Genomic DNA, 22,619 nt, shown 5'->3' on the forward strand with positions numbered 1-22,619 from the left:
GAGAATATATGCATACAGTTACTTTTCTAGAACTTTGCCTTGCAGACAAGTTCTATAAAAAGTGTACAATAAATATATACCATATCATATTTAATATCATTTTAAAAATTTCAATATTTATCTTGAGATGTCTTTGTATTTTCCAAGTTTCTTCAATGAACTTGCATTTCTTTTATAATAAAAACAATTTTTTTAAGGAGGATAGATGCAGAATGTTTAATTCACATTTCAAATCCAGAAGAAAATTTTGTGGTTAAGAAAACCCATTAAATTAACTTTTAAAAATATTTTTCTTTTGGAAATTCACTTCAGTATTGTTCTCATTATTATTTTTAAAATGCCAAAATATAATAGTGCTTTTATTTATCTTAGCTTCACTCTAAAATAGAACATTTGGTGTATTTAGTCACATTTGGATGCAATGTAGTTGTTATCAGGTAGTTTGTTAAAAAGGAATTTTCTTCCTTTTTTTTAATCTCTGCCACTACAATTTTGTGTCAAAAAGCCAATCAATTCTGTCAGGGACCAGGATGGTGCTTAAGAAATTGAAAACATTTCTGCTGGCAGCTTTGCTATTCATTTCTGACACTCGGCTGGTACAATATTGAGCACTTTAATTTATTGAAGTTGCTATTCGGAAAATACAAGCTATACGTTCTCCTACATGGAACCTATTTCAACATTTCTTTATACCTGTTTGGACACAGTTCATAGCTTTGTAATAAAACATTGCTCATTAATCCTTTTTAAAGTGCAATATTAATGATAGGTGAAACTATTAACTATTTTGAATCCAAGATTCACTTTTAACATTTGCATAAATCATGGGATACCAAACTAAGAAGATTTTGCATGTGTGAAAAACTGAACTTTTGTTTGATTTGGTTTTGTTACATTTTCAAAATTTGGATATTTTGAATAGAATTTAAAACGTAGATGCCTGCTTTTAAAAAGCCCACTTTACTTATTTGATATCAAAATTACGATCTACTTCTTTTTGCAAGGGATGAGGCAAAACCTATAGATATGCTAATCACTGGGATGAATGCTAAGAATGAGAAGGAAGATGGTCAGAAATTGAATCTGAGCCATTACTGTAGAAAGAGCCAAGGTCAAGGCAGGGGAACCAAGATAAGTCCATAAAGCTAGAGACAGAAGCATGTGGGAAGAGCAAGTACAACTTAAAAAAGGAGTGAAGGCGGCCAGTCCAGTGGTGTAGTGGTTAAGCTCGGGCTCTGCTTTGGCAGCCCGGGTGACCTTGGGCACAGACCTATGCGCTCCTCTTCAAACCATGCTGTGGTGGCATCCGGCATACAAAATAGAGGAAGATTGGCACAGATGTGAGCTCAGGGACAATTTTCCTCAAGCAAAAAGAGGAAGATTGGTAAGGGATGTTAGCTCAGGGCCAATCTTTCTCTCCAAAATAAACAAATAAATAAAAATAAAATAAAAAAGGAGTAGGGGAAGAAGGCTTCTGAGTGATTTTAATGAATGGCATTGAAGTTTAGGACTTACCTTTATGGCTATTCATTAGATATATATGGCAGATTAAGCTGGCATAAGGGCAAATCTTCAGGCATATTCTACTTGGTGGATTCTGGTTTGTTTTGTTGGAGACAGTATAAACAAACATTTTTTTCACTACAGTTTTCTAATTATGAATAAAGCTAAGAAAATCTATCCAATTTTGTAGAGCATGTTGGTGAATTTCTTTTCAGTACTAACTTGATTATTTTGTAAAAGGCTCAATTTGAAATTATAAAATCTTATACTCATTGCATCAGACATTAACAATCCTTTATTTGATGTGATATCTGAATCATTAACACTGTATACCATTATGTGACAGGATTTTATTAAATTTTACCTATGCAGGTTGCTGATTCCAACTAAATTAGACACTACAATTGTTATTCACTATGTAAGATAAAAACGAATTGCTTTAGAAACAATAATTTAATTGTAATCCATAATTTACATGCAGAGATCTGTTAAAAATATCACCCTTGTAAATGAAATAAAGTAGCTCAAAAATTTCTATTGTCGTTGCCATTAGTGTCATCTTTAAATGCAAACTGGGTATACATAGATTTTAGAGTATGTGAAGGCAAAAACTCAATGTGCTGAATCCAAAAATCCAAATTACTATTTTGTACCCATAGTTAATCTCCTCTGTCATTACCTACAACTGTAGTGATTCTGAAATTTTAGGGTGCAGACTTACAGGTACATAAAAATGTCCATTCCTGACACAGTATGCCTTATACATACATGTTGTTTACATACATGCTGGTGCAAGACATCCACAGACGACATTTTGAGAACTTCACAGTACGGACAACAGTCTCCAATTAAACTGTGGGTCATGAACAGTGTCTCCTGGTGGCTGACAAGAGGAAGAATTTAACCTAAGTTTGAACACATAGCACGTTTTTCTTTTTGCCCATTCAGAATGCCATTTGCACACTTCCAAGAGTGTGGCTAAATCCATCTTAAAAATACTTTCATTGCTTTGTACACTTTTGTCTTTCATCTTTTTCTACTGGTTTGCCTAGTTAAATCAGGAAAACATCACATTCTAATTTCACTGGTAAGAAAAGAAGCAACCCTTACCACAACTGAAAGCATAAGTAGTTTTAGTATTAAAATTTTATTAGGAAAAAATACAGCCTTACATTTTGAAATGAATTAAGGTATGATAATCAAGTGCTGCTGTAAAGAAGCACTCAAAATTCTCTTTCAATTTTCCATGAAAGTTTCTAGCTACCTCCTCCACATGTATCTGCTTTTCTTATAATTATAGGTAATAGAAAATGAGTTAAAACATCCAATGATTCATATTTAATTCATAAAATGTTTTTTATTTAAGCCCAAATCAACTGGAATAGTAGAAGGTTATATATGAGGAAATGTATTGGGAAGTGTACAACATTGATTTTTACATACTTTAATGTGCAGAATTTGTAATTTAGGAACTGTTTTATTTTGCCAGATACAAATAGTTATGTAGTAAGCAACTATTTTGCTATTAATGGTGGTGAGGAGTATTTAAAGCTTCTTTGTTTGATTAATGATATGAGCAGAGAACATCGTTGCTAATCAAGGGAACTTGAGATTGCTTGCTGTCATTCTAGATACAGACTAAGTTTTTTGAGAAAAATCTGTTTATTAGAAATGATCTATGTCAGTGGTTCCCAAAATGTGGTCCCCAGACCAGCAGCATCTACTTCATCTTGGAACTTCTTAGAAATGCAAGTTCCTGGGCCTCACTTCAGACCTACTGAATCAGGAACTGCAGGCGAGGCGTAATGATTCCAATGCATATTTAAGACTGAGAACCACTGATCTCCGTAAATGGAGATGTCACTTATGATGGGGAGTGTATGACCAGTTGTACCATAAGAAAGCAAGAAAATTCTCAATGAATCATCTCTCCTAAATGATACAGGGAAAATTCTTCATTAAGGAAAAAATCAAGGATCCAGCAGAAACCGGCAAGGCACAGGAGTGTGGAAACCACATGACGCAAATGGAACAGAGATTAAAGTCAGGTGTTAATCAGTCTTGGCGGTTGCCATGCTTCCGTACACACAGCCGATTGTGATCCATGAACAAAATCCAAAAGGACAAATAGAAAGAAAAAAATCTCTGCTTTCCTTTGTCAGAGTGTCTTACTGCTTAGCATTCTTGGTGACTATTCATCTGTTTCCGTCTTGTCAACATGCTGACAACCAGCACCAATCAACACTTATTCTTGTTTCCTTGCTTTTCTCCCTCCTTTGTTTTTCATTCTAAAACCTTCTTTGTCCCAAATCAGAGTTTTAGATTCTAAGAAAATTACCTGTCACTGTAGCAGAGATTTTTAAAAAATAAATATATATTCCACAATTCAAAGCTTCTAATATATTGTAAATCCTCCAAATAAACTATTATTTTTCCACTTTTGACTTTAAAAAGTCCTTAGACATTGCATGACTGGTGAAGATACAGTGATACATAAGAATATGAATAAAATGCAATTAGTGCCATGAAATGTGTCTATATTTTGCCCTTTTTCTATGCCTGCCTTTCTTTTCTTTTCTCACTTTCTTCATTTCTGCCTACCTACACACATTTACTTCTTGTGACTCTAGGATGTTATCTTTCATTTTCACTTCATTATCTCATATCCTTTGTTCCCCTCTTTTCCAACCTTCTGTTTTAAAATGAAATTTTTTTTCCCAAATGTCAAGTATTCTTGCACAAAATTGGGATTCTTTTGCCTGATATTCATTAGAAAATGCCCAATTATTACAGCATCAGCTTTTGGGAAAAGAAATCAACTTTATTCTGTGAGATCAATCTTCAGGGAGACAGAGGGCATGCACCCTCAGATCTGTCTCCTTCATTCAGGATTTGGGGTGAAATTTAAGTGGTTAGGGAGAATGCGCTGCCACGGGGAAAAGCTGGTGGGACAGGTTTTGATTGGTGGGCTTCAAGCGTTTATGGTGAGGTTTAAACATTTATGATGAGATTTTAAACATTTATGGTGAGTTTCTAAACATTTATGGTAATGTGGGGGAGGAATTTTAACGCCATATCTTCCTGAATGATTGACCCCTCAGTTCTGATGAGAGTCCAACTTCCAAATGATGGTCATCCTGATCCTTTGGTTCCATGGGGAGGAGAATCTTTAGTTCCATGGTCATTTCAGGTCAAGATTTCTTCTTCTGTGCATGCTCTGGCTACATGACTTTGCAAATTTTCTGAAGACAATTTCTTAATCACTCTGTTGATAAGAGATGGGGTCTGTTTGAACTGGCTCTAAATGTGCCTGTGGTTATACAAGTCTAAGATTCTTTTTTGATTCATTGTCTCATTTACTCATCCACACATTCATTTCTTATTTCTTCATGTTCATTCATTTGTGTCCCTGTTCTTTCATCCACATCCTCTTGTCTCTCCCTGCTGTGCTCTAGCCTCCTCTTTCTGCTGGGCCTTCCCTAATTATCTTTTCATCTTACCCTTCTGAGTGCCTTCTATATCTTAACTTTTTTCTCTTTTTTTTACTTTCTTCTCCTTTTCACTCTTTTTCAATAAAATAGTTAATGCTCTGAGCAAAACGCATATGGTATGCAAAGTTCTAAATGTATATTCATCATAGCAAGATGAATAAGGCATAATTCTCGCCCACAAAGAAGGCAATCTTGGCAATGACTTTTGACTCATGCCTCTAAAGTGTATCTTTTCCATTGTCAACTGGACCCTCAATATTTGATGATAATGATTTTACTCATTCTTAAAACACTTTCTCATTTGCCTCATTTTCTTTTCTCTCCTTGAGCCCTGTCTCAGTGTTCTCTACTGTTAGAAGGTGGCCTTACCTCCAGAGTCCCCCAAAATAGATGCCATTGGTCATATATTTTATCAATTTTTCTACTCCTTCCCCTCTCTCTCCTCAAGCCCAACACTTCACCAGGTAAACCTTCCAATATATGTCAAGTTGGATACATTCCTACTCCATTTTCTATTATTTCAGGGAGTGGCCCACTTTATTTCCTGGGTCAAACTTGTTTTGGTATGTCCAGTGCCTGGTTCACAAGAAGAATTTAATAAGTGTTTGTGGACCCACATTAAAGTATATTTTCCTCAAACTGTACTCTCCATACCATTTCCTCCCATCCTCTATGTCCCACGTGCTTATCCTTGCCAAGTTGCAGTTTACTTGACTCTTATTTTCCTTAGTTTTTGAGGGCAGGATTTCCATCTCTGACTCCCAACATCTTAGTATCTAGTACATAGCAGAAGTTCTCAAAAACAGTTTTGCTAAATGAAAGAATAAATATTGAGTGAATACACCATTTTTCCTGCTATAAAAACTGAAGGCATATCTACCTAACTCCACTTCTGGCACTCCTACCATTCTTTACATTTTTACCTGGGTGACTGGGAGTGATGCTGAGCTATAGTTTGTGTAGGCTAAAGACTGGAATCCATTTATAGCTAGGTGTTCTCTTACTGTCTTCATACACACACATACAGTTGGATAGCAGTTGTATTTATATTTTGTGTAAGTATTGATATCAGCTCATCTCTTCATTTTCTTTTCTTTGTCCTTTCCAGTTTTCATACCGTGTACATTGCTAGAATAAGTGGAATCAAAATATGTGTGTGACCCTCCTAAAATCCACTGTTGTTTCTGGGAGCATTGGGTATTATTTTGATGAACAATGTAGATGGCCTTAAAGTATTTTTTAAGAATGCCTCATAGGTGGTGGAAAATTTTCCCTGGAACTTCAAATGTCTGAAATGTAACAATAACAAAATAATGTGAGCTATAGGAATTTGCTTTTCTGATGAGCATTTCACTGTTTCTGATTTTTTATTTTAGCTCAATAACAGACTCCAAAACAGTTTTGGGATCTCTTGACTACAGATAGTTCCTGGGCTTCAGAGAATGAATTACAGTTCAGGAGTTAGAACCAGAGACTTGTATCTAGGATCTTTGCCCACTTCCCTTCCTAGATTAGGAGCTGCAGTCTAAGAACAGTCTTAGAGTGGGAAGAGATCAGAAAGAATTATGTTCTTCCTGCCCTTTCTGTTTGGAGCATTTGGTAAAGCTGCCTGGAAACCTGGCTTCAAAACTAGGCAAAAGATTTCAGTTATGTTTCATTTATTCTCACTAAAATATGAAGAGCTTATTCTACTGTGAAAAGATCAGAGACACTGGCTTTTGCATATCTGTTCTTGTTGTTATGGTCGCTGCTGCTGTAATAATGATGTTTCTCCTAATCACCCCTGGTTTACTAGATGCTAAACAGAAGATATAAGAATATCATATCTCTCAGGGAGCTCATATTCATAATATGAGATAAAAACATACACACACACATAAAATGCCTTTTGCTGAAATCTCAGAGAGAAAAAAATCTGCCTTGTCTTTGCTGTTTTTGAATCTCTTGTTTCTTTTATTTCTTCTCAGTGGGAGTATAAAAACAGATTGCCCAGAAATCTCTAAACCATAAAAATGAAGGCATACCTACTAATATGGCACACAAAAGAAATCAGGGTGATAATAGTGACAATAATTATCAACTACCATTTAGTGAATGACTTTGTGCCTCTAACAACATGTACTTACACAAAACAGCAAGACAGAGATAGTTATCCCTAATTTATATAGCTCAAACTGAATCTCAGAATGATGAAGGGACTGGCCGAAGGCTACACATATGTAAGATTCCTGTGTATCTTTTGTCTAGCAATTTGGAAAACATCAGAAGAAAGCAGAATTGCTTGCAGAGAACAATATTGGGAAATGTCTTATCAAAGACGCATTGTAAAGTTCGAGAAAAATTTTTGAGAGACTAATAATTTTGAAACACTATAATTCCTTCTCTAAAATGAAAATTGGCTCACTCTGTGTACAAGTATAGCAACATCTTATTTATGAAGTGTTCAAGTGCTGGCAGTGGTGGCTCACCAACTTGAGATCACATACAAAATCAAGTATACTGATGCGAAAATTTAAGTCACCTCTTTGGCTCCAAAACTTTACTTTTATACAGGTGACAATAGATAAGAAATTAGAATTGGGAGTTAAAGGTAATATGCTAACAGTGAGTAGATTCAGATGTATAGAGTAGTTTTGAAAGCGCTGTAATGTGTTTTATGTCACTCAATTATGTACAACAATCCTATGGGATAGTCAGGATTTATACATGCAGAAATTGAGAATATGAATAGCTAAGCAACCAGACTATAAATGGTGGACCTGGAACAAGAATCTAGATCTTCTGATGTCTACCGTGGGCTCTTCAAAAAATATATGACCATGAGTCATTAAGAAAAGATCAAGTACAGTGTTTTGGTTGTCTGTTATCCCAAAACATAGTGGTTTAGAAAAACAGCAATCGTTTATTTGCTCCTGTGTCTGTAACTTGGGCATGACTCTAGGGGCTAGCTCATCTCTGCTCCATGGGAGGTCAGCTGGCTCGGCTCAACTGGGACTGGAGGATGCACTTATAAGGTATCTTACTTATATGCCTGGCAAGTTGGTTTTGGCTGTTTACTGGAAGCTCACCAGGGGCTGCCAGCCAGGGATTTCAGACCTCCTCACTGTGGGTTCTCCGTGAAGCTCAGGGTAATTGGACTTCCTATAGAGTATCTGGCTTACTCAAGAGCCTCAAAGCGAAAGCTGACAGGCCTTCTGAATTCTTAGGTGTAGAACTGAGACAGTATCATGTTCGCCACCTTCTACTGGTTAAACTCGGTTACAGGGCTGGTACAGTCTCAAAGGGAAGAGACTACACAAGCGCATAAATAAATGTAGGTGTGGTCCTTTGGGGACCACTGATATAACTGACTATTACATCACATAGAGTTTAGAATATTCTGATTAAGAAGGTTAGGGACATAGCATACATTTTTTGAAAGATTTCCAATGTCAGGTATTTACAAAACTAAATTTTAGTTAATAGGATATAACCTATACTTCCTCCAATGAGCCAGGTAAAAGAATCCACTATAATTTGAAAAGGATTCTAAAATAATATGTCTTAATTATTATTTTTCCCTATTATCAATTTGGTCATCTGACTTCAAGTAGATCTTTTCAGTGGGGCTTTGATGGATTACCCATGGCTTAGTTTTGGATCTTCTTTGGGAGAGTGTCCAATATTTTCCAGCATTCTGTGCTAGATATAGAGCCAGGAGAATAGCCTCTTAGTCATATTACTGTGTTGCTTTGGAGAAATCACTTGTATTTCATCGAGGACACATTTTAGAGAATAAGCTAATAAAATATCTTAGAGATGTAGGTTTATGTGTTATGTATTTGGCTCTATTCAGCAAGAGGAAACTGCAATTCTATTAAGGATTGAAAAATCAACTATTGTCACCAACTTTATATCTGGCAAAGGCAATGAGGTTCTTTCCAGTTAAACATATAGACTGGCTATAGACTGGCCCTGAAGGAGTTTGACCAAGAATTTGAACATTTATTTGCCAACCAAATAAAAAACCACCTTGCTCTCCCCTGAGTAAGACTAGCGTTTTTCGTGGGATATTCATCAAATGCTATGTCTCCCTTGCTAACATTCCCTTACACTATTCTAGTCATTCTTTAAATCATAAATAAGAATCTCTGGAGTGTTGCAAGGCATAGCAAATCAAATATAACAGGACTTCAAAAACAAGAATTTTCCCATTTATTCTTCTACCAATCTTGTGAGCAGGAAAAAGAATTTTCTGTCAGTTAACACTAAACTGGAGTGCTTTGCTGTGAATGCTCCTTCTCTTAGCAGCCAGGCTGAACAGCAAGAGGACCCAATGGCTATAAGGAACACTTTTCTCCAAGAATGAGAAAAGTATGACACCTTCATCTCAAGTAATCTATAGACCAGAAAATGTGATGATTCTGGAAGCAGTTAAATAGGAGCCTGGAAAAAACTAATCTGAGAGAAAACTGTCTTCTGAAGTGTATGACCAGTGTGCTCAAGTTCACACAAGTTTCATCTTTGGGTGCCTTGAAGTTTTGTCCCAATTTTTTTCTTTTATGGCTTTGCTTAACAGTATAAGAGATGTGTAGTTTAAGTCCAGAAGCTATTAAGAAAAATTAAATTCTATCGAGTCATTATTGGTGCTGAAACGTAAATCCTGAGGGTTCTATTTAAATTTCAGAAGCCTTGAATCTGACCGTCTCACCCCGTGATTTCCATGTGCCTTCTCCCTATTCCCTTTACCCGGGTCCCTAGATGGCAGGAGTAGCTAAGGCTGTTATGCTCACATCATGGTCTTACACAAGCTATGTAAGCAAAATAAAATTCTCAGCCAGCATTTGCTGTACAAGGTTCAGACAACCCTCGTTTTCCAGTTCTGTGAGGGTCTGGCGCTTCTGTTGCTCCTATTTGAGTAGTTTGCAGAGAGCATCACGTTCACCTGAAACACCTGATTAGGAAGTGTTAATTAAGACTTTATATGATTTACAATTAAGTCTCTAAACTTAACCTTGTGTATGTCCAAATAAATGTTATCCTTACTGTCTTGCCTTGATAGGCCTGCTCTGAATCCATGCTCCTTTGAATCTTAAAAACCCTGCCTCTCCTCTGCCGCAATGCAAAATGCTGCAGTATTTTCATATGGCCATTACTTATTACTTCTCCCTCCCCCGTCAGTATTCTTAAGAGAGTAAATGGGATGTAGAGCAGCCAGTTTAAAATGAAGAAGCTAAACAATAAATCAATTATTTACAAGGAATTCACTTGACTTTTTTATCACAAAATTTACTTTTTCAACCCGAAGTAATAAGATATTATTGTATTGGATAGATACAACTCATATCTTCTGTGTGTGTGTGTCTGTGTATGTGTGTGTCCTCGGCGCCTTTCAACAGGAGAAAGACCAGTCTATTTTTGAATGAGCCTAGCTTTGCACACAGCGGGGCCTCTGGGTGCTGGTATGTCCATGACAGAATATACTATCTCCACAATCAGAATAGTGGGAAAGAGTGAGGAGTGGGATATTCTATGACTTGGAACCACAGTGTGGAGAAATCAAATCACAAGTTGCTAAGAATGATAGTGTTTGTATTATTTTATATTTACTCATTGTGTTACAGATGGAAGAGGTTTTAGCAGGAAAGGGTTGTAGCATAGGCATTTTATTTTCAATGATAATAAACAAGATTAGAGTTTGAAGTACTGCATGGAGTAAGCTAGAGATTGGAAAATCTTTGACATCAACTCACAACCACATCAACTGAGCTGTGAAATAGTTGAGTAAAAATATATACCTCACAAAGATAGTGATAGTAATACTCAATTTTGTTTTAACCATCCAAGCATAGATTGGAGTACATTAGTAGAGGAAATGAGGCTGGGGGATGTTGTAGATCTGGAACAGGATTGCTTTTAGTTTCAATGCTGTATGTGCAGCAGCCAACAAGAAAAGGACTATGTGATATTAAGTATAGTAGTGATTGTGATTAAATAAAAATCAATTTTTAGAGAGTATCTTAGCAGGATCATATTGGACCAAGGAGCAAAGTGAAATTCAGCATTGTGCAGATAAAAATATTATCCTTTATGGAAGTTTTTAAAATCTATTTATTTATTTTTAGAAGGTGCTAAAGAATTTTTTTATTGCACTAGTTCAATTAACAAAATAAACCAGAAGACTTAGTTCCATTACTGAGACTTGGTAATCCTCTATGGGTTTTTATTTGTTTGTTTTTTGTTTTTTTTTAAATAATGGAAGCAGTGATGGTTGAAATTAACTGTAATTAAATGCAAAGCAGGTTAGTGTTAGATTTTTTTTAAGCCAAAGTTTCTATTACTGTACAAATGTTAATGCATTCCCATTGCTTGTATTATGAGATTTTAATATAGTTTACAATGATTATGTGAACACCTCATTACTGTATATACATAGGAGTTTAGTTTCGATTCCAGTCTCTTAAAAGACCAAAATCGTATCCATTTAACTGCTGAGCCTGTGCACATGATAGTTCATTTTGTTAAGCATATTTCTTGCAGAAATATATTATACCTAATGGCAATGTCTGCAGGGACTGAATGACAGAACCAAGAGTTCCTATAATGCTTTCATTCAACAAACATTAACTAAACGCATACTCTGTACCAGCCCAGTGCTAGGCCCTGTGGGAAGAAAGTAGAGCATACACACACTCAGGCTCTGTTTTGGTGCCTCTAAGATGGGAAGTTTAATCTAACGGAGGAATTATAGAGTTAAAGGATGGCTACTTCTGGTAGAAGGACATTGAGGTGGGGTAAGGGAGTGGAAAACATAGGTAGATATAATGGATAATATTCTAATTATTTGGGTTGGGGATTTTATCTCCATGGCATTATTTTTTAAAATAAAAGAAAATACCTAATTGGTCAATTGCATGAAACAATAATGAAATTGTATCATCAACCCTGAATTACACAATTTCAATTTTATGCATCAAATATTGTCACTAGGAAGTGGGGCAGCAGAGATGTAGTAGAGATGGAAAGAAACAGAAAGCATAGCAATCGATGGAAAGGGTTATTGCAAAATTTCTACTACGAGTCAAGAACGTCCAAACTAATTCACTTGTCTCGTCCTTCTCATTTGCATTCATGAGAATATTCACTCTGTGTGGCCGGGGTTTTGTTGTATATTTTTGTTTACTGCTGTATCTTTGGTGCCTCACACATAGTATTTGCTCAAAAATATTTTTGAATGTTGACATAGTATGTCATAAATTTTTTAATCTTTATAAGTCAAGCATCTTTAATTTTTTTCAAAATTTAATAAATATGTTCCTCTACTAATATTTCTAAAAAGGCAAGACTTAGATCTTAAAGATCTTGTTTGGCTTTTAATAGCAATGCAATTAAGTAGATAATACTGACTCTCCCCTCCCTATATATGTTGATAAAGTCCACAATTGCCTAAGATGTTCTTGTGAAGTACTTTAGAAACTCTCAAAAATAGATTTAATTAAGATTATTGGCAAGCTAAATTTATTCAAACTTTAGGCAAAGCATTTAATACTTTATCTGAAGAATGTAATAGCATAACTTGGAATTAAGAGGCTATTATAGCTGTGTGAATTCTTAGAGATTATCTAATCCAATCCCTTCATTTCAAAAATTAGGAAACTGAAAAGAAGGGTAGAAATTATGAATTGCCAAATTACATGTATTCTTAAGAGGAGAAATAAATTAATGCTTTTCATAAGTTCTTATGGCTTAATTCTGAAGCTCTAATAAGAGAAGAAATATTTAAACAATATTTATGCCATATCAATTCTAAAATTTCTAATCAGAGATGAAATTTTTGGAAAACTAAAGACTTTAATACATTTGGTAACATAAAATAGATTTGATCATCTAACTTTTAGATATAAAGATTTTGCAATAATTTTTTCAAAATTGGTAGTCTACTATAAAAAGAGTTAAAAGATATGATTAAAATTATAAAGTAAAATTCGAAAAATATTGAATGCAACTTTATCTATTAAAGAAGTTAATTTTATAATAAAAAATATTCCCACAGAGTCTGGATAGTTTTATTGGTTAATTCTTTTTGCATTTAAAGAAGAAGTAATACCAGTTTTACACAAACTCTTTCATTCTTTTATGAGGACAGCATAAGTTTCATAACAAAACATGAATAAGTCATTAAAAGAAAGGAAAATTATAAACCAATATCCCTCATGAACATAGATGGAAAAACTCTTAACAAAATGTTAACAAATTGAATCCAGCAATGCATAAAAAGGTAAAACATCATGACCAAATGATATTTATCCCAGAAATGAAAAGCTAATTTAACATTCAAAAATAACTTGCTATAGTTTGCTATAATTTACAGAATAAAAGAGAAAAAAATATATAATCATTTCAATAAATGCAGAAAAAGCATTTGACCAAATTCAATACCCCGTTATGGTTAAAAAAAAGAAAACCTGTCAGAAAACAGAGACTAGATAGAAGTGTCCTCAATCTTTTGAAGGGAATCTATGAAAAACCTGAAACTAATATCATAGTAAATGGTGAAATATTAAACGATTTCTCTAAGATTGGGGACAAAGCAAAGGAGTTCATTCTTACTACTTCTACCTTTTGTGGCAACTCAAGCCAGTAAAATAAGGGAAGGAATAAAAGGCCTACAGATTGGAAACAAAGAAGGAGCAAAAACATGATGGTTTATTTAGAATGTCTTAAAGAGTCTAAAGAATAACTTCTAAAATTAATGCATGAATTTAGTAGGATCAGTTTAACCAGTAAATATACAAAAATCAATTATATTTCTATATATCAAAAGCAATTAGAAAATGAAATTTTAAAAAGTCACATACAATAATATCAAAGCAGAGGCATTCTTAAAAACAATTTAACAAAACGCATGAAAGGCCTATAAACTAGAAACTATAAAACATTGCTGAAAGGAATTATGAACTACCTAAATAAATGAAGAGTTGTATCATATCCATGGATTAGAAGACTCAATATTGTTAAGATGTCAATTCTCCCCAAATTATTTCACAGATTCAACACAATCCCAATTATAATCTCAGCAGACTTGTTGTAAAAATGTATGTCTAAAATTTACAAGGAAGTACAAATAACCTGATCTAAAATAGCCAAAACAATTTTGCAAAAGAAGAAAGTTATAAGACTCATACTACCTGATTTCAAACTTTAAAGTTACAATAATAAAGACAGTGTTGTATTAGCATAAAGATAGACAAATATATCCATGGAATACAATATAGAACCCAGAAATAGACCTACACATATATGGCCAATTGATATTTGAAGAAGGTTCCAAGGTAATTGCATTGAGGAAAGAACATCTTTTCAAGAAATAGTTTTGAAACAATTGGATAAGTTTATGGGAAAAAATGAGTCCCAACTCTGCTACACATCATATTCAAAAATTAACTCAAGATGGATAATACCTAAATTTAGAAGCCAACTAATTTGAAGCTTCTAGAAGAAAATATAGAAGAATATATTTAATCCTTAATATATTTAATCCTATTTATATCCTTTGCGATAGACAAGACACAAAGCACAAACCATACAGGAACATAATTAATAAATTGGATTTCATCTAAATGTAAAACATCCGCTCTTTGAAAGACACCATTAAGAAAAAAAGTGAAAAAGTAAGCCACAGGCTGGAAGAAAATATTCTCAATATATATATCAGGCAAAGAGCTCAATATATACATCCAAGAAAGGACTGTTATCCAGACTATATAAGTAATTCCTATAAATCACTAAGAAAAACAAAGATGAATCAAAGAAAAAAGGAAACAAAGGACTTAACAGACACTTCATAAAAGGAGCTTAATATCATCATGGTTTAAGGAAGCAAAATGAGGATAAAATTAGAATTCAGGTGTTGACTTATAAATGCTTTTGTTTTCATGTATTCTTTTCCAAATTATACTCTGATTTATCAGAAATATCTGAAATGATCTGAAATTTTCAGTGCTGGCTGCATATTGAAATCACTTTGGGAGCCTTTAAAAACACCAGCGCTCAGGCTCCATCCCTGACCAGAATTATTGATGGGAGTGTCCTGGGGACATCACCATTTGAAAGGTTGTTTGTGATTCTAATGGGCAGTAAGAGTTGAGAACCAATGCTCTAACTGATACTTACAGGATGTGTTACACTCTGCCTCTAGGTTTGAGGGAAGTTTACCTAAACCATGCTGAATTGGTACTGTGAAAATCTGATTTACCATTGCCAATTTTATGAAGATATATTAGGCATTATACTACAGGAACCTATGGGGAGCAAGTAACACCAGCTGTTCACCGGAGAGGGACTGTCCTTTTAAGGATCACATTAAAGCCTTTGCGGTGTTGAGGCTGCAAAATTGGCAACCAACGTATCATTTAATGGTTTATTTACCTACAATTTTGATCAATTTGTCTTTCTTACTCTGATGATGTAGACAGCAGGATCCTGTTTAAATTTGGATCAAATATGTTGGGCATAGTCTATTACCCCAGTAACCAGTGCTGCCAACTGTGTTTTATTGGAGGTTGATGGTGTGAGCCAAAGGTGGCCGGTTGTAACAACGGTAACAGGCATAAGTTATTGGGCTTAAATTGAAGCTATTCATTTTACAGTTGCAGGATGTCATTTTCCCATATCTCCATTTACAGACTTGTCAAGTCACCTTTAAGTGCCATTTATACAATGTCAGTGATTCCACCATTAAGTATTTTTTTCTCACATGGCCAAACTTCATTATTGTTGTTAGAGTCAGTGGTCCAATCCCAGTTTTGGCTCTAAAGCACTTCTTATTTCCATTCTACCCTGCTGCATGAGTTGTTTTCTCCCTTCTTTGTTTTCTTCCCTATAAATTTTTAATGAACCCTCTCTTAACCCCTTCACTACCTTTCTATTACTTTTTTCTATAATTAAGGATGTTTCTTTGGGTTAAAAATTGTATTTTAACTGGGTCCCTGCCTCTTTCTCTCTCCCTCTTTTTCTCCCTTCTTTCTTTCTTTCTTTCGTCCTCCCTCTGGCCCCTCATATATTTGTTAAGAGCTCCTTTAGGAAGATCATTCAAGATCTAATTGTGGTTTTATCTTGGAATGGAAATTAGTGGTTTTAAATCAATCAGTTAGAAATAGAATAAGTGGAAGGAACTGCAGTAAACTATATTCCTAGACGTTAAATTTGATGAGTATGGTACATGGAAATCTAGCCAACCTTCCTTGCAGGTGAAGTGAAGGAAGAGTGAGGGTGACAGGTAGAGAGGGGAGCAAGTCATGTCTGAGTTTTCATGTGTGCCAAATATTGCTAATACATCATCAGGGAGGATTGCATCTACCTAAATCTTAGATGCTGTACCCTATACCTATTTATCGCCACCTTCTGGAGTTCCTAGGTTCCTTATGTATACACTGAAAGGTTTGGATTCAATTCCCTTCCAACTCTAGCAATTTATAATCCTATGTGCAGTGCCTTATTTTGACCGGAATTCATTCAGTAACTTCTTTACCAAGCATTGCCACCGGGGGACAGGGGCACCTATGGTTCAATTCCGAGTAATTTCTAATCATAGGAGAAACAGCTGTTCAAGAAAGGAGCTCCAAAGTAAGTCAATATGATGGGTCCAAATCAGAGATCTGTCCAGGAAGTAGGAAGTTTCCAGAGAATGGGAAACAGGCCTTGACAGTTCCCACTGTTTAACAATATGCTTGCCCAGCTTTCATCCTGGTTAACTCCTACACATTTTTCAGAATCAGGTCACCTCCTCTGCAGGCCTCCCTTAGCTCCAGAGCCTAGGTTAGGAACCACTCCTCTGAATTTTCTCCGTCATCATGAGTAACACATGGTATTACAGTAATAATTTCTTGTGTACTTTTATGACTTCTCTGCTGGATTGGGATCAGAGATCATATTTTTCAGCTCTGAAGCACCAACATATAATGAAACACATTGTAAATGTACAATATGTTTTTTAAAACAAATGCATGAGTATCCAGGTATTCAGTCTGTCCACAGTTCCCTTCTTCTGGTGGTCACTTCAGTACTGGTGAGCCAAGCACTTCATAGCTGTTTGGTGTATAAACCTTCAGTCATTGATCATGGCAAAGTTTTTCTCCACAAGTTCCTAATGCAACGCTCTCAGGTTTCAGGTTTTATGATTAACGTTTTACATTGTATGGCTAAAGTTTTTATTGTGTTTTAAAATGTAGTATAACATTACTAAAACACTTTTTAAAGCAGATGTCATACTTCTAAAATGCAAAATATTTATATATGCATGTTCACATATATGCTAAATATGTAGTTATGGTTCGAAACAGTATGCATTAGTGTAAACAGCACCAGCTCCTTTGGTAATCAGCTATTTGGACTCAAGCAAACCTTTCCATTTTAGTTTTGCAATGCAGTCATGCATCACTTAACAACGGGAATACATCTAAGAAATATGTGTCATTAGATGATTTCCTTGTTGTCCGAATATCATAGAGTATACTGAAGGGGAACAAAATTTGCCATCCCAAAATGTACCTCTTTAACGTGGGGATTATTTTCAGCTGATTATTTTTACAAAACAAAACACTGAGAAAATTTGTCTTGTTACTGCCCCTTGAACTGCCTAAAAGAATTCAGATGAAAAAAACCCATCTCAGGAAGTGAGCTATCACCTTAGCATAACATGAACTAGGTGGTGGACAAGGAGGACCCTAGAAAAGCATGTTTGTTGGGCTCCCTTCTGTGTTCTTCTGTTCCAGTGTGGCCAAACACTTATTTTTCAAATGTTTGCCACTTTTACCTACCTGTGAATTGCCTTCCTTCCCTTTGAAGTCCCTGACTCTCCCCACCCCGAACGTCTTTTATCTTTAGTTCATGATGGTATTTAAGATGAGGGCTCTGGCCATTTTGGAAAGTTGCTCAGTTTTCCTGAGTTTCTCCCATGTGTGCATTTTATTAAACTTTCAGGGTTTTTTTTCCTGTTAATCTGTCTCATGTCAATTTAATTCTTAGACCAGCCAGAAGAGCCTAGAAGGGTAGAGGAAAATTTCTTCTTCCCCTACAGTACTTACACAAACCTAGATGGTACAGCCTACTCCACACCTAGGCTATATGGTACTAATCTTATGGGACCACCATTGTGTATGTGGGCTATCACTGACTGAAACATCATCATGCAGCATGTGACCATATTAGTGACAAAATCTGATCCTTTTAATGGATGGAATGTAGCAAAGCTTGGATGAGATAATGAATTTGGAAGAGTTTGAAAACAATGAAGACCACACAGTATTAGTGAAATGGCACTGTCTGATGATCTTTTCTGGATTCTTAAAGATTTGGAACAGTAGCAGAAAGCATCTGCTTCCCTGGATAGTACAAACACTTGCTTGGTAAACCTTGTTTACTGAGACACTACAGTTTCCCTTGAAGAAACTAACATATTATGTGGTGGACATGTGTGCTTTCTCAGGGGATGCTCAGGAGATCCCATAGGAAGCTTGGGCAGTTTAAATTCTAGACTATTATTTTCAAAATCCTCTCTTGAACCCCACCAACTCATTCCCTTGTACACACTCCTATGTTCCCTGATTTCCTTGTCAGAATTCATTATCCCAGTCAGCTTCCCAACCTAGAAACCTCTGATCTGTCTCCCCTCCCTCCTTATACCAGTCACTTGGTTCCTCCATAATGTCTATCTTATTATCTCACTCTCTCCATGTGCACTGCTGCTGCTCTACAGCCAGCTTTCCACATCCTCTTCCTGCACTATTGCCATAGGCCCTGCTCAGTCTTCCTATAAGCAACTGGCCTTTCCTTTCTCTCATCCATGCCATCAGACATACTTCACACCTCTCACCCATGTATAAAATCTCCATCTCACCAGTTTCTGTGAAATAAAATCCCAAACTTCATCTGGCCCAAAAGTTCCCAAAAGGAGGTGGTTGGTCTCCTTTTTAATTTTTCAGCCCCATCTTCCTCCAAATCATCAGCATTGATATTGATATCCTCAATATCATCGACATCATTCCCACCACCACCGCAGTAACAACTTAACCATGTGCCAAGCACTGTGCTCAGAACCAGAGTCATCTCATTTAATCTTTGCCATGGTCAGGTGCAGGGGTGGTGCAAGGAAGGAAACTGAGACTTGAGGAGGCTAAGTAAAATCTGGGAAGCAAGACCCCAGATGGGGACTACTGAGACCCCAGAGCCAGAGATTTAACACTGCTTCCTTGCCATTCTCCAAAAAGAGCAGGCACTCTTAACCCCACTCTGTTCATCCAAGCTGTCCCAAGTACTCTCTCCTCTTCTCTACCTGTCAACTTCCAACTCATCCCTGTAAGATATTGCCAAAATTCTACCTTCCTTGTGACAGGTTGTGGAAATTGCCAAAATCCACAGTGCTAGGAAATAACATTGGAACTGAAAATGAGACAATGTAACTATAGCTTTTTTTCATCAGAATAGTTGCTTTGATGGTTGCCACTAGCACAGGTTTGGAAATCTATCCAAGACAAATTGTGACTACTGTAGAATTCTACTTTGCAGTCTAATCTCAGATTTCTTGGAGGATGACCTTTATAAGAGCCATCTATCAACCCATCTCCCAAATTTTCCATCCTGCAAACACAGTAATGATTGGAAGGAGGGCTGTTTATAAATTTTCATTGACATTCTTGAGGAACATGTTCCAGGTAAAGCAAATGATATCCAGTTTCTTAGGTCTCTTTCCTTTCTTACTTGTCTTGCAGTATGCAGCTGTTAAGTCAAAACAGCTACAAGAGGACTCCAAGCCTTTAGTGGCTTTTGCTAATTGACATAGACTAGAATTGAGGTAGATGCACAGTGGGAAGTCCAGTTACCTTTTATTCAGCATAAAACTAACATTATTGTTCCTTAGAAGATACTAATAAAGTTCAGCTAGGTTTTGAGAGCTCTCTTGGTGCCTGGGCAGGCCATTTTGTGCAGGATTGCACTGCTCATTCTTTATGAAGGAAGTTCTTTAGTGTAAAATGAAAATTCTGCTTCCCAAACCTAGTTGAGTAGATTACTGCAGGTGGTGATATTAATTTAATGATGGGAAGTCAAATAAAAAACTAAGGAGTGAAAACACATACAACAATAATGCAAATAATGCTTCTTAATTGAAGCTGAGCAGCAGAATAATTTGGGAACATGTTTTCAAAATATATACCAACACAGCCATCTCTCCTTTCCTCCAGATTCTGACTCAGTACACCTGGGATGTTGCCAGGAATTGGAAATTTTTTTTCCAAAAGCTTTTAAAGTAATTCTTATATACTTATACTGTCTTATAAATGGGAATGATGGTTCTCAAACCATGTTACTAACCTTATACAGCCATAAGATTTCATCCTGTAATATCAAATTTCAATACAATATCACTGTGTGACATGCAAATTCAAATCTCCAGTCAGAGGTTTAGGACACAGGACCTAGGAGCTTAAATCCTATTGTAGAATGTCTCTCTACTTCGGGAATTGGACGAGACTTTGGTCCATCTTTATTTTAATGCTGTTTCAAATTAGTTAGAAACTGAAAACTTTTTTTTTTCCTAATAAATGCAGTCTTAACCATAAAATAGATGAAAGAGGAGATGAATTTGATGAAGTGGGGGCTGCATAACTACCCCTCCACTTCCTCTGGGCTTTGAGTGACCGTCTTGATTCCATTAGAGCTCCACAGTTTCAACCACTGGCAGGCTAACCATCCCATTTCAGAGGTGAGGAAACTAAGGCCCAGTGAAATGAAATGATTTGCCTTGGAAACCATTGTTAGAACATGAGAGTCCTCACTGCCAGTCTAATGCACTTTCCGTTATTGTATTTATTTACTTCTGCTAAGAGATGACATTAAGAGGTATAATGGGCTGCCTTGGTCCTCATTAACATTTTTGATCAACAATAAGCCATTCCCAAACTTGGGTTTATGATTGCTAAAATAAATGGAAAAATACATGTAAAATTAAATTAGTTTTATTATCCCATTAAAGGAACTATTTGATTTTGTCAGTTGGGAAAAATCTAATAAAATCAGATGTTAGATTAATTAAATAGAGTAATATAATGAAGCTTCAAAATTGTACAATTGGTTCTGGATAGGGCCCTGTAGAGGAGGCAATACGTTATGTCATCATATGAAATCTCGTGGGGGTTTCTCTCATACATATTCTACTGTGTAGAAATTAGTTAAGTCCCTTTCCCTCCAGTCAAAAAAGACTAAAGAAACATTACCAAAGGAAATTATGATGGTGGGGAAAACCAAACCATTTAATTCAGATTATGTCCTTACTTTAACAACTTCCAGGCTTACCTTAAAAACTGCCAGAGAGGCTGATTCAATTTAAGTTGCTACGAACTTGCACATTTCATTTTTAAATACACTTATTTGCTAGTTAAATCATAGAATGTGTCCATTTACATGCATTTAATTAAGATAGAATATGTCAAAACCTTATAATATTGTAGACGTATTTTATTTGGAAAAGGGAAAATGTAAATCTTGACTGCCAACCCTCTCCTAAAAGGCTAATAATGCTTTCTTTTCTGCAGGTGGCAGAATACAGAATATTACATTTCAAAATTCAATTTTCTTTATTTCATGAGAGCATTGAAGCATGCTTGAAAGGAACATATGTAACTTAATGGGATGCCACCTATTACATCACTAGTAGCGTTTCTTAAAGAGCAAAACTTGAATACAAATATGAAACAAATATCAAATATTTTTGAATAGCAGGTGGCATTGGACAGAAAGATACCTTTTCTGTCAGCAGCATTAAATATAATTTTTTAAAGAGAGCATTCTAGATGGAGGAGAGATTGTGAGGCATTAGAATGCTAAATCCTGCATTTATTGGGAGATGCAATATGACGAGATAAATAGATATCACAAAATAAAGGGAGAGTGGACTTGGTGCCATGTAATTCACTGAGGAGGGGAGAATACACTTTACATGGTAGGACTTGAGATTGCCTTGAAACTCACTGAAGGCTTCTTTGAAATCCGAGAGAAGAATCTGGCCTTAAATCATCAAACAAATTAAAAATAGCAAAATGTTTTGTGAAGACAATCCATCTGTTCCAAAGCATCAGAAGGAGAGAGACTGAGGAAATGTCCAGGAAGGCTCCTGGATTTAGGAATAAAATGACGGTCACAGTGCAGCTGATGCTCCTCTGGACCTTGCTCAAGTTCGTCATTGAGCTTAAGCTAGCCAGCCGTAAGGGGAATACCTGGCCATTAGAAGGTGAAAACACTTTAGGTCAATATTCTGTCCCGGTAACCAGGATTCCAGTGCTCAATTACAAAGAAAAACAGACACAAACTGACCCTGTAGCCATGGTTCTCAACCCTGGCTGCACAGTAGAATTGCCTGGGAAGCTTTGAAAAACAACCCACTGCCTGGGTGCCACCCCAGGTCATTTAAATCAAAGCCCCTGGAGGGTGACACATAGGCATTAGAAGCATTAGTTAAAGACTCTGCAGGTGATTTAATGTGCAGCCAGCCTTGAGAACTTCTGTTCTATAATAAGAATACAATAGCAACACATCCTGTAGAAACAGGAGAGCCGTCTCCCTAATAAAAACGTACACTGATATTTAGCAAAT

General features: G+C 35.9%; 1 protein-coding gene across 3 annotated transcripts in view; it reads left to right on the plus strand.

The window, feature by feature from the left end:
• Positions 1-22,619, plus strand: part of B3GALT1 (beta-1,3-galactosyltransferase 1) — a 485,002-nt gene that overhangs the window by 59,356 nt on the left and 403,027 nt on the right. The window lies entirely within an intron of this gene.

This window comes from Equus quagga, chromosome 4, assembly GCF_021613505.1.
Source record: "Equus quagga isolate Etosha38 chromosome 4, UCLA_HA_Equagga_1.0, whole genome shotgun sequence".
In the NCBI taxonomy this organism is placed as follows: domain Eukaryota; kingdom Metazoa; phylum Chordata; class Mammalia; order Perissodactyla; family Equidae; genus Equus; species Equus quagga.